Raw genomic sequence first — 12330 nt, forward strand, 5'->3', positions numbered from 1 at the left:
CGAATAAACAGCAAGATGAAGTCTCACAAAAGTGCAGCGAGATTTGCACTATTGATTGGCAGGAAAAGCAGCAGAGAGAAAATATTGGCCGTGTGGCCTTGGATTTGAAAGCGGCACACCAAGTGAGGCTTACCGCGAGGGTTTGGACTGGGGACGACTAGGGTTTACGGCTGCTCTCGAGTACAGGGCTGTACTTACTCTGGTTTCTCTTCATAACGCACAAGTCTTTCGCCTTTTACTAAAGACTTCCGTGGAGAGGAACACCAATGAGTTGAACCTATTTTTGGTGGGCTCTGCTGTTTGGCTGAGCCTTGTGTACTTGTGAAAAGCAAATAAGCTGTCCTTAACTAGACTTCTGTTGTTATCAGCAGCAGCACAGAAACAGGACACAGAGGGAGCATTGCCATTTGGCTGAACCTTGTCCAATTTTGAAAACCAAACAAGCTGTCTTTAACCAGCCTTAGGTGCTTCACCATGGAGCGCTTAGGGCGGGGGTGCTAAGTAGCAGCTATTGTTATGCCCAATTAAAAGTACTGGACCATGACAAGTGCGAACCGTCCGGGGAGGTTGCGTCGGACAGCAAACAGGTGGTGCTCATCGCTTCTCGGCCTTTTGGCTAAGATCAAGTGTAGTATCTGTTCTTATCAGTTTAATATCTGATATGTCCTCTATCAGGGGACAACGTATTAAATGGATTTTTAGCAATGGGAGTTGAAAAAAGGGGCTTGCTCCGTTCATTCCACGCATCGACCTGGTATTGCAGCGCCGCCGGGAGCAGTGCACCCTTCTTCTGTCTTGTGGAAAACCAAATAATGCACGCTGAGCTGCCCGTCGTTCAATTTGATACCGGACCGAAAGAGACATGCGTCGCAGTGGCTGGCGGACTTCGTGGCCCGGAGTTGTGGCAAGAGCGCTCGGTTTGACTGAATGATCTGTCAAACCTCATTGGGTTCCTGGTATCAAAAACGCTGTTATAATACTCTTAAGACACGACAACTGGGGTGAAAAAACGCAGCAGCGAATAAACAGCAAGATGAAGTCTCACAAAAAGTGCAGCGAGATTTGCACTATTGATTGGCAGGAAAAGCAGCAGAGAGAAAATATTGGCCGTGTGGCCTTGGATTTGGAAAGCGGCACACCAAGTGAGGCTTACCGCGAGGGTTTGGACTGGGACGACTAGGGTTTACGGCTGCTCTCGAGTACAGGGCTGTACTTACTCTGGTTTCTCTTCATAACGCACAAGTCTTTCGCCTTTTACTAAAGACTTCCGTGGAGAGGAACACCAATGAGTTGAACCTATTTTTGGTGGGCTCTGCTGTTTGGCTGAGCCTTGTGTACTTGTGAAAAGCAAATAAGCTGTCCTTAACTAGACTTCTGTTGTTATCAGCAGCAGCACAGAAACAGGACACAGAGGGAGCATTGCCATTTGGCTGAACCTTGTCCAATTTTGAAAACCAAACAAGCTGTCTTTAACCAGCCTTAGGTGCTTCACCATGGAGCGCTTGGGCGGGGGTGCTAAGTAGCAGCTATTGTTATGCCCAATTAAAAGTACTGGACCATGACAAGTGCGAACCGTCCGGGGAGGTTGCGTCGGACAGCAAACAGGTGGTGCTCATCGCTTCTCGGCCTTTTGGTTAAGACTGCGATCACCTCCGGTTAATCGGGAAACTCTGCCTGTTTGTGGCCTTGTTTTCTGTGTTTTTGGAGGATATTGTCACATATTGTTTTGTAATTTGCACATTCACAAAGGTAAGTAAGTTGCTTAAAACTTTATTTTTGACCTCAAATAGGTCAGTTGAGTGGGGTCTCCACCATGTCAGCCAGCCATGCTGGCATGCGGAGGCACCACAGCGTCCGTTTCACTTTTATAGACAAAGATGGCAGTCCATTGGTGATGTCAAGGCTTGACTTCTCCAGGAAGCTAATACAGAGAACGTTACTTTTCCCACCAGAAGATATAAATTGTATTGTTACCCTGCCTTTTAACAAAGGTTTTGATGTAAGCTTTCGCTCTGCCAGTGTTCTCAGAGACTTCTGGAACAGATATGAAAATGAAAAACACCAATTTTCCACTTTCAATGTTGAGAAACTGACTGACAATGCCTTTAAAACAGTCATTGTCAGAATGTTCAATGAGACAGTGAATGCGGATGACATCTGTTTGTGGCTGGGGAGATATTGCACTGTGAAAGGCCAGGCTACCAAGGTGAGAGATGAGGATGGAATCTGGAATTGCGCTTGGAGGGTCCCCATACACCAAGGCCAGGACCCTCAGGGCTTCCAGGGCCTGAAACATCTGCCATCAATGATAGTTCTCGGTAACAACAGAGGCTACATCCACTACCAGGGACAGCCCAAGCTCTGCCGCAAGTGTGGTGAGCATGGGCACCTGGCAGAAGCATGTCAACAGATAATTTGTGGGAAATGTAGAGAAATTGGGCATACCTTTGAGGAGTGTACCAATGGCAGGAAGTGTAATCTTTGTGGAGAAACAAACCACCTCTTCAGAGATTGCCCAAAGTCTTTTGCCAACAAACTGAAAGCAGCAAAAGTAGTCGCAAAGCAACAAAATGGCGGACCAGGTGAACCATTTAGAGAGCTGTTTGAAGAAGCCGAGCTGGAAAATTCAAATCTCCCTCCAAATCCTGTGATTGGAGAACACGAAATGGGTGACGGGGGAGAGGAGGAGGGGCCTGTAACTGCCCAATCAGAGGAGAGTGGTGAGAAAGATGGGGCAGTGCAGGCAGAAGGCGGAGCTAGTCTAGAACATGAAAGTGACCAGTCACAAGGCAATAGCAAGGATGCCTCCCTCCCCAATGCCCAGCCGGCCAAGAGGCCTTTATCAGAAACGTCCTCTGAGTCTCCTGGAGTCGCAGAGAAGAGGGGAAGAGCTGGCAACTCCTCAGACAGTTTATCTGTGGGGGAGCCCAGAGTCTTCCCCCCCAATTCCCCAAATGAGGTCTCTTTCCTAAACATAGCTCTGCAATCAACCCCAAAGGACTCAAACTTAAATGCAACCTTGCAACAAAGGCCCACCCCCAGAGTCCAACCGGGAAATGAAGCTCAAACCCTTCCCTTTTCACCAATAGGAGTGAAGGAAGAGCTCCATTCACAAGCCATTGACTAACTGCCTCTTTTAAGACATTTTAACATTGCAATTCGCCTCTTAGCCCTTTAAAATGTCATACTTGTTATTTATAATCATACTCATGACACTTACCTTCTCAACCATAAATGTGAGAAGTGTGAAGTCGAGAGTTAGAGCCGAGACTGTTTTATCCTTTCTTAACTCTTTGAAGTCGGATGTGTTTTTAATACAGGAGTGTGGCTTGCCGTTTTTAAACCATTACAGAGATTGGGAGGAGTTATGGCAACAAACATCGATATGGAGCGGATCAAATCAGAACAAAAAATGATGGCGTGGCCATTCTAATCAAAAACCCCTAGTCTTGGTGAAGGGTAGCACAGTGGTGAGAGATGGCCGGGCACTTTTAGCACACTTGACTTTTATGGGAAGAGATTTTAACGTCTTAAATATTTATGGTTTTAATGATAAAAAATGACAGGTATGACCTTTTAGAAGACCTGCAGTTCCACATGCTAGGTAGGGCACCACTAGTTGTAGGGGGTGATTTTAATTGTATTCTAAGCAGGAATGACAGGAAAGGAGCAGGGGAAGATCTTAAAATTGACAAAACATCGGTTTTATTACAGGACATATGCAAAGATTTTAACCTTCTCGACTGTTTTAGAACCATGCATCCCAGAGAGCAAAACTTCACCTGGTTCAGTGGTGATGGCACCAGACCCTCTCGCATAGATTACATTTTATCACGCGATTGCCCACCAATGGATGCTAGATTGGAACCGGTTTTCTTTTCTGACCACGCAATGCTTTCCTGCACCCTCTCACTGTCTTCTGAGGTGATATTAGGAAGTGGTCTGTGGAAGCTCAACTGTTCCCTTTTAGAGGATAGGGAGTTAGTTAGTCAGTATCGGGAGCAGTACCTCGAGTGGCAGACCCTTCAAGACTTTTACGATACACATGCACATTGGTGTGAAATGGTAAAAAAGACGGACCCAGACCTTCTTTAGACAGGCAGGTAAGAGAAAGAAAGATAGGGACGACAGACGCATGTTGGGACTGCAAAAACGACTCCAGCGGTATTTTAAACTAAACCAACAAGGGATGGACCTAAATGAAGACATGAAACAAATTAAAAGAGAGATGTCCCTTTTAGCAGAAATTAAAAGCAAGGGTGTCATTTTAAGAAGCAAAGAAAAAGAAATAGAGGAAGGGGAAAAGTGTACAAGATACTTCTTTAAGAAAATAGTTAATAAAGGAGGGGGCATCTTAAGCTTAAAAAAAGAAAATGGCTGCACTGCTACAACAACAGAGGAAATCAAAGACACAATTGAAAACTTTTATACAGAACTATATAGAGAAAAACTGGTTCAACAAGACAGCATGATGGAAGTTTTAAATTTCATTGAGCAAACGGTAGACGACACAGTGCTTTTAACCCAGGATTTTACCATTCTAGAGTTAAATGAATGCATCAAGAGTTTTAGAACAGGGAAGTCCCCAGGAGAAGACGGACTTCCCTTAGAATTTTATTTAACATTTTGGGACATTTTAGCTCCTGACTTGCTTGATGTTTTTAGTGATTTTGAAAAACTTGAACAACTTCCTGACAGCTTTAGAGTAGGGATAGTGACCCTCCTTTACAAAGACAAAGACAAGACTGACCTGAGAAATTGGAGACCCATCACACTTTTAAATTTTGACTGTAAACTTTTTAGTAAACTTTTAGCATCACGCACGTCTTTGTTTTTAGAAGGGCTGATCCACCCGGATCAAGCCTGTGCCATACCAGGGAGGAAGATCACCGACAGCCTCGTACTGATCCGAGACACCATCTGTTATGCGAGAGACAGAAACATCCGGCTAGTAGTCCTAAATTTAGATTTTGAGAAAGCTTTTGATCGGGTCTCGCACCAATACCTTTTTCCAGGTACTGCAAAAAATGGGTTTCCCAAGAAGGTTTATAGCCTGGGTGGGATTGCTGTACCGGGGTATTACCAGCAAATTCCTTGTTAACGGGAATCTGACAAAAGCAGTCAATATCAACTGCGGTGTCCGTCAGGGGTGTCCGTTATCTGCCCTCCTTTATGTTATTTGCATCGAGCCACTGGCACAGATCTTGAGAAGGGACAAACAAATCACTGGGGTAGGAGTGCCAGGGAGCGGGGGACTTGCGACAAAGTGCATTTTATATATGGACGATATTAACATTTTATGCACTGACCTTTTATCTGTCAACAGGACTCTAGACTTGACCGACTGGTTTGGGGCGGGCTTCTGGGTCAAAACTAAATAGAAGCAAGACCCTAGCCCATTTTTATGGACTGTGGACAGCGACTGAGATGACAGGACTCCCCCTGACTGTGACCCAGACCGACCAAAAAATACTTGGGGTCAAATTTGATAGGGAGGGGGAGGGAAAACAAATTGGCCAGACATGGTAGGGAAAGTTAGGCAGAGACTAGGGTACTGGAGACTTAGAGGACTGACACTAGAAGGAAAGGTTTTAATCATCAAGGCAGTGATTTTACCTTTGCTTTTACTCATCAGCTCTGTTTTTATCCCACCCAGAAAAGTGATTTTAGACCTGGAGCGAGCCATCTTTTATTTCCTGTGGGGGGTCCAAGTGGGAACGGTTGCAGAGAAGCGTGATGAAGAAGCCAAAGGAGAAAGGAGGGAAAGGAGTGCCGGACCTGTTATTGTTTTTAGGGAGCAGATTTACAGCTATACACATAACAGCAGCCACGGCCCCCATCCAGAAATGCTAAGACAGCAGCTATGGCACGGTTCTGGATGGGGTCATATCTCAGAAGACTGAAGATTTTACCCTCTGATCTTAAAGTACCTGTGTCTTTTATCCTGCCGCCAACCTATGCTTTTATCCAGACCTTTTTAAAACGTTTTCACCTTGAGCAAGAAGATGTGTGTGTTTTAACAAATCATCGCTCTCTCATTTCAGTTGTGCAGGAGCGGGAACCAGTGAGTCCAGTGCGTGGGCTGGCATTTGGAGAGCCCTCAACTGTTTGGCGCAACACGAACCATTCGGCTCTCCCAAACAGACTCCGGGACCTGTCATGGATGGTGGCTCATGAGATCCTCCCGGTCAGGTCCGTCATGCACTCCCGGGGCATGTCAGCGCACTCAACCTGCCCCCCGACCAGGTTGTGGCGAGCCTGAGTCGGTGAGGCATTTGCTCTGGGAGTGCAGCGCTGCCGTAGACCAGTGGGCAATGGCCGGCTCCTTGCAATTCCCGTACTTACCAGCAAGGGAGGTCCTCACAGCACAGCTAGTGCTGTATGGGAGTGAGCCCAAAGAAACAGATGCCAGCACGTGACTTTGCAAATCAGTGGCTCACCCTGGCCGCCATCAAAGACGCCATTTGGACCTCCAGAAACTTGCTGGTAAGAAAGCACATGCAGATCCCCCCGCAGCTGTGATCAAGATGGCTGCAGCAACGGCCCAAATGGCCCGAGCTGCAAGCGGCAGGCCAAGGACACAGCTGCAAAGAAGAATCGCCTCTGTGCCCATTCGGACGAAGGAGCCGGAGCCACACAAAAAAAGGTCAAAGCAGCGGCGGCCTGACTCTCCGGGTGAGGCAGGTGGGAAGGAGCAACAAGGGGAGGGTCTCCTCTGAGCACCGTAACAGGATCCCGAGAGACTCAAACGGTATTAACATTGTTAGAGACTCACTGCGCTCCTGCACAACTGATATTTGAAGAGAGCTTTTAAACCAATGCCCTCTCTCTTAAGACTTTTAATATGGACACTAAACACAATATGACATGCACAAGATGACAACTTTTTATGTTTACCTGAAATTTATGAAAACAACTCTTACCTGTATTATGTCTGAAAACAACTGCTTTTATTGTACTACACCTGTTTTAAATAGTTTTACAGAGTAACTTATTTATTTATCATGTTGTATCTTAAATGGTAACTGAAATTTTGTGAATTGTGTGAAGACCTTATGAAATGTGTCTTGAACTTGTGTCAATAATAATAAATAAAAATCTGTTCTTATCAGTTTAATATCTGATATGTCCTCTATCAGGGGACAACGTATTAAATGGATTTTTTAGCAATGGGAGTTGAAAAAAGGGGCTTGCTCCGTTCATTCCACGCATCGACCTGGTATTGCAGCGCCGCCGGGAGCGGTGCACCCTTCTTCTGTCTTGTGGAAAACCAAATAATGCACGCTGAGCTGCCCGTCGTTCAATTTGATACCGGACCGAAAGAGACATGCGTCGCAGTGGCTGGCGGACTTCGTGGCCCGGAGTTGTGGCAAGAAAGCGCTCGGTTTGACTGAATGATCTGTAAAACCTCATTGGGTTCCTGGTATCAAAACGCTGTTATAATACTCTTAAGACACGACAACTGGGGTGAAAAACGCAGCAGCGAATAAACAGCAAGATGAAGTCTCACAAAAGTGCAGCGAGATTTGCACTATTGATTGGCAGGAAAAGCAGCAGAGAGAAAATATTGGCCGTGTGGCCTTGGATTTGGAAAGCGGCACACCAAGTGAGGCTTACCGCGAGGGTTTGGACTGGGACGACTAGGGTTTACGGCTGCTCTCGAGTACAGGGCTGTACTTACTCTGGTTTATCTTCATAACGCACAAGTCTTTCGCCTTTTACTAAAGACTTCCGTGGAGAGGAACACCAATGAGTTGAACCTATTTTTGGTGGGCTCTGCTGTTTGGCATTTGGCATTAATTGCGTGTTCTCCGCTCCAAGGTTGTTCTCTCTTTGGGGCAAAACATGTCCTCCAAACATTTTGCCAATGCTAGCATCCTTAGGTTTAAGGCTTTTGTGCAGCAGGTTTGCTTTCTCACATGCAGAAACAGCTTGCCAAGGTGAGATAATGCTAAAAGCACTGAACTCTAGGATTATGCATTGTAGAAACCGTCAGCCAGAGTTCTGTGTCTGGGAATGAAGACCCTTTCTCTGGCTCATCCAACTCATACTTACCTGGCAGGGGAGATACCATGATCAAGAAGGTGGTTCACCCAGGGCGAGGCTTAACCATTGCACTCCGGTTATGCTGACCCGTGCGAATTCCCCAAATGTGGGAATCTCGACTGCATAATTTGTGGTAGTGGGGGACTGCGTTCGCTCTCCCCTGATCGTAACGTTGAAGGAAAAAAAACAAAAGTTTTTCAGCTTCAAACACACTGTAATGTGCAGGTTTTGAACTTTGGAGTCAGTGGGACTACACATTTTCAGGCCTTTTGGTCCCTTTAGCATTTTGTCCAGAAAGTTGCAGCTTTGCTGTACAGCAGTGTCTGGTGTACGCTGTGGACATTGTTGTTGAGTAATGCGAAGTGCCCGCGATTCGGATGGCAGTGAGAAGTGGGTGTGGCTTTTTGGGTGGGACCAAATTAATTGCGTGTTCTCCGCTCCAAGGTTGTTCTCTCTTTGGGGCAAAACATGTCCTCCAAACATTTTGCCAATGCTAGCATCCTTAGGTTTAAGGCTTTTGTGCAGCAGGTTTGCTTTCTCACATGCAGAAACAGCTTGCCAAGGTGAGATAATGCTAAAAGCACTGAACTCTAGGATTATGCATTGTAGAAACCGTCAGCCAGAGTTCTGTGTCTGGGAATGAAGACCCTTTCTCTGGCTCATCCAGACATACTCCAAACATTTTGCCAATGCTACGGGGCGTTCCTTGCGCAGCTCGGCAGGGCGCTCTTCACTCCACTCATCGAGAAACGATGAGGATGCAGAAGAGAGCGCGACGAGAGTGCCCAGCAAGAGTTAGTGTTACCTATTTATGCTACTGTAGAAGTTTGGTATCATTTCGGGCATTATTAGTGGGGTAATTTACGAGATACCAACCGGGATCCATTAGCGCCTGCACTAAACTAACCAGCTGATAACGCTAACTCAACCAACATTATAACAAGGGAAAAAAGCTTATGGGGGATGCGTGACAATAACAGGACGGGGTGCCTCACACGCCGGGAGACGGCCGCTGGGGACGCGCGACAATAACAGGACGGTTGTGATTAGGAAGACTACGGGAAACAAAACGCCACACGCGGGATCCGATCCCCGCTCGCCCGGGTGAAAGTACTGTGTTGTTTGCCGGGAGACGTCTGCTGGGGACGGCCGCGGGGGACGCACGATAGTAACGGGACGGTTGTGATTAGGAAGACTACGTGAAACAAAACCCCACACGCAGGATGCGATCCCCGCTCGCCCGGGTGAAAGTCCTGTGTTGTTTGCCAGGAGACGGCTGCTGGGGACGCGCGACAATAACGGGACGGTTGTGATTAGGAAGACTACGGGAAACAAAACGCCACACGCGGGATCCGATCCCCGCTCGCCCGGGTGAAAGTACTGTGTTGTTTGCCGGGAGACGTCTGCCGGGAGACGGCTGCTGGGGACGCGCGACAATAACGGGACGGTTGTGATTAGGAAGACTACGGGAAACAAAACGCCACATGCAGGATGCGATCCCCGCTCTCCCGGGTTAAAGTCCTGTGTTGTTTGCCGGGAGACAGCTGATGGGGACGTGCGACAATAACGGGACGGTTGTGATTAGGAAGACTACGGGAAACAAAACGCCACACACGGGACACGATTCCCCACTCCGGGTGGAAGTCCTGTGTTGATATTATGGCTCTGTTTGATGTCATTGTTCAGTCCATTCCATAAGGTCACCCCACAAACTGAAACGCACATGCTTTTAACAGTAGTTCGCACAAGAGGTTGCTTGAACATACAATGACCTCTTAGATGAAATCCCCCGTCTCTTTCATTAAACATTGCACGTATGTTACATGGTAAATTATTTTCTTTAACTTAAAACATTTAAACACATGCAATTGTGCAGTTTTGAATGTAACAATGTCCATAAATTTCAGCAAATGTGAATTAAAGAACAGATGATTGGTGTGCTCATAATACCCAATGTGATTTATTATCCTAATTGCTCCTTTTTTGCAATGCGCAAATTTCATTTTTCAAGTTGCTTTTGTAGGTATTTCCCCAAACTTCCACACAATATAACATATATGGTACAATAAGTGTGCAGTACAGAGTATGTAATGTATTTTTGTTCAAGATGTATCTAGTTTTGCTCAATATACCAATACTCCTGGCCATCTTCATGCACAGATATTTAATGTTTGGTTAGACTCTTTCAATTGTTTCATTATCAATTAACATTCCCTGATGGGTATCTTTATTAAAGATATAGATTTTCAGCGGAGGGAATTCCGTATAGGCTTTTTGTTGGCTTCTTGAGCCGTGTGTTGCCAATTCCACACATCGGTTTAAATTATGTTTTTATATTTTTTATTTTCTCTCGCGATCGCTTCCCACTGCCAGGGTTGCAACTGATAATATAATAGGCTAAAGCAACGGCAGTTTATGGAAAGCACAAGTGTAATTATGGTCAGATCTAGTACCTGACTGATGGGGAAGTGATATTGATAAACGTTGTGATTTACACATCTACATCGTCAGCTATTTTTGTTGCCAGTTTTCCTTCCTGTTTTAGGGGAGCAGCGACTGTATTGTGTCTGTGTTTTACATATTTATGTAGAATTATAGTTTGCTCTTCTTATATAAAATATGCGGCTCTGGTAGATGTTTGTGATTGGTCGTGTATACATATCACTTTCTTCAAAAATGTGTTTTAATCATTTATATTCCTGCGCGTTTTCCAGAGGAAATCTGGAACACTTCCGGACTTTTATTTTGAAGCTCAGCAACTAATCTACACCGGAAGCTATAGTCTTTACTGCGGCTAACTTCACACTCTGAACAAGATGGCGTCTAGCAGAAAGGTGTGTTAGCAGAGTCTCTCTGTTGTGTTGAGAAAGAGGTAAAATGTGTAAAGTCCAGATGCTGAGAGCGTTGGTGGAGCAGCGACTAACAGCGGCTGCTGAAGAGATATTTGGGCTGTTTGAAAGAACGATAGCAGAGTACGAGGAGGAACTTTGTCGTTCAAAAGAGGAGAACGAGCGACAACGGGAGCTGCTGGACGCTGTTTTCAACCCTCAGCTTCGGTTCCACAGAGCAGGTTTGTTCATTAAACCTTCAGTTGATCTTTCTCTCCTTCTTGTCATCTCTTCTCTCAGCAACCATATGACGATAGGACGTATGTAAATAAGCATTTGTACATAGATCTATTGTAATCTTTAACAGGCCTTCGCCAAACCCACCAGACTCCATGTAAATAATCAGTACTTTTATCATCGTAAAACACACTGCATTCAAAGTGGACAGAAACACAATAGAACTATCAAAAGCTGTCTTGGTTCATCTTTCCACTGTTCCAACAATCACCACTCTGGTTTGGTTGATATAAACTCTTAATTCACACATTTACATGTGGAAATATGCTGGCTCTATACACGCTAAAAGTACTGATTATTTACATGGAGTCTGGTGGGTTTGGTGATGGTGATTTCGGGGCTGTTTTCGACATAAACAAAGGTTCTTATTTAATAGGTATAGTAGTGATGTTCACCTTGGGACACAACAGCACAGTATTGTAACCACTAGGCTTAGAGGGTGTGTGTGGGGGGGGGTCTGTGTGTGTGAGTGTTTGTCTCTGTGTGTGTCCATTTGTGTGTGTGTCTATAAGAAGAACAAGTAACCATATACTTAGCTTAAATGGCTTATTTCTAGCAATAGTCAATTCATCATTATCTGGAAAGAAATGTCACTGCTTTCTCCATTAAGTTGCAATAAAAATAGACATCCATGTCATTTACGTAGGAGACTGTCAACATTGTCCAAATACAACAGTCTTACTAGAACTAGAGAGGAACAGCTAAACTAGCAAGATTCAACAGGTTTACTGTCAAATGTACAGTAAAGACAACTTACACCATGCAATGAAAAGTTAGCTTTGCTAGTCTTCATTCAATAGTTTGAAAAAGATATAAAAAATGGAGATAAGAATATGGATAAAGTGCACTGTGCCTAGACAGCTCTGTATGTGGTGTGAGTCCAGGAGTTTAGGATGGAGGGTGGAGTGTGTGTGGGGGGGATATTGCAGTGTTTAGGAAGGGAGGATGGAGAGTGTGTGGGGGGATACTGCAGTGTTTAGGAAGGGAGGATGGAGAGTGTGTGGGGGGATATTAAGTGTTCAGGAGTCTGATGGCCTGTGGATAGAAGCTGGTTGTGAGTCTTGTTGTCTGTGCTTTCATACTCCTGTAGGGCCTTCCTGGGGGCAGGAGAGTGAAGAGACTGTGTTGTTTTTAATGATGTTGTGGGTCCTCCTGATGA

At 45.4% G+C, this 12330-nt stretch overlaps 5 non-coding genes and 1 pseudogene across 5 annotated transcripts; all 6 read left to right on the forward strand.

Moving 5' to 3' along the window:
* The first annotated feature begins 194 nt into the window (after window positions 1–194).
* On the forward strand, window positions 195–311 carry LOC144514681 (U5 spliceosomal RNA). The gene has a single exon (XR_013501511.1). It is a non-coding gene; the product is annotated as a U5 spliceosomal RNA (small nuclear RNA).
* A 285-nt stretch (window positions 312–596) lies between these two features.
* On the forward strand, window positions 597–788 carry LOC144514679 (U2 spliceosomal RNA). Its single transcript, XR_013501510.1, has one exon. It is a non-coding gene; the product is annotated as a U2 spliceosomal RNA (small nuclear RNA).
* Window positions 789–1213: 425 nt separating this feature from the next.
* On the forward strand, window positions 1214–1330 carry LOC144514682 (U5 spliceosomal RNA). The gene has a single exon (XR_013501512.1). It is a non-coding gene; the product is annotated as a U5 spliceosomal RNA (small nuclear RNA).
* A 5718-nt stretch (window positions 1331–7048) lies between these two features.
* On the forward strand, window positions 7049–7253 carry LOC144514680 (U2 spliceosomal RNA; annotated as a pseudogene).
* A 424-nt stretch (window positions 7254–7677) lies between these two features.
* LOC144514678 (U5 spliceosomal RNA) lies at window positions 7678–7789 on the forward strand. The gene has a single exon (XR_013501509.1). It is a non-coding gene; the product is annotated as a U5 spliceosomal RNA (small nuclear RNA).
* A 258-nt stretch (window positions 7790–8047) lies between these two features.
* LOC144514677 (U1 spliceosomal RNA) lies at window positions 8048–8209 on the forward strand. The gene has a single exon (XR_013501508.1). It is a non-coding gene; the product is annotated as a U1 spliceosomal RNA (small nuclear RNA).
* The last annotated feature ends 4121 nt before the right edge of the window (window positions 8210–12330 follow it).

This window comes from Sander vitreus, unplaced genomic scaffold (assembly GCF_031162955.1).
Source record: "Sander vitreus isolate 19-12246 unplaced genomic scaffold, sanVit1 ctg663_0, whole genome shotgun sequence".
Lineage (NCBI taxonomy): Eukaryota > Metazoa > Chordata > Actinopteri > Perciformes > Percidae > Sander > Sander vitreus.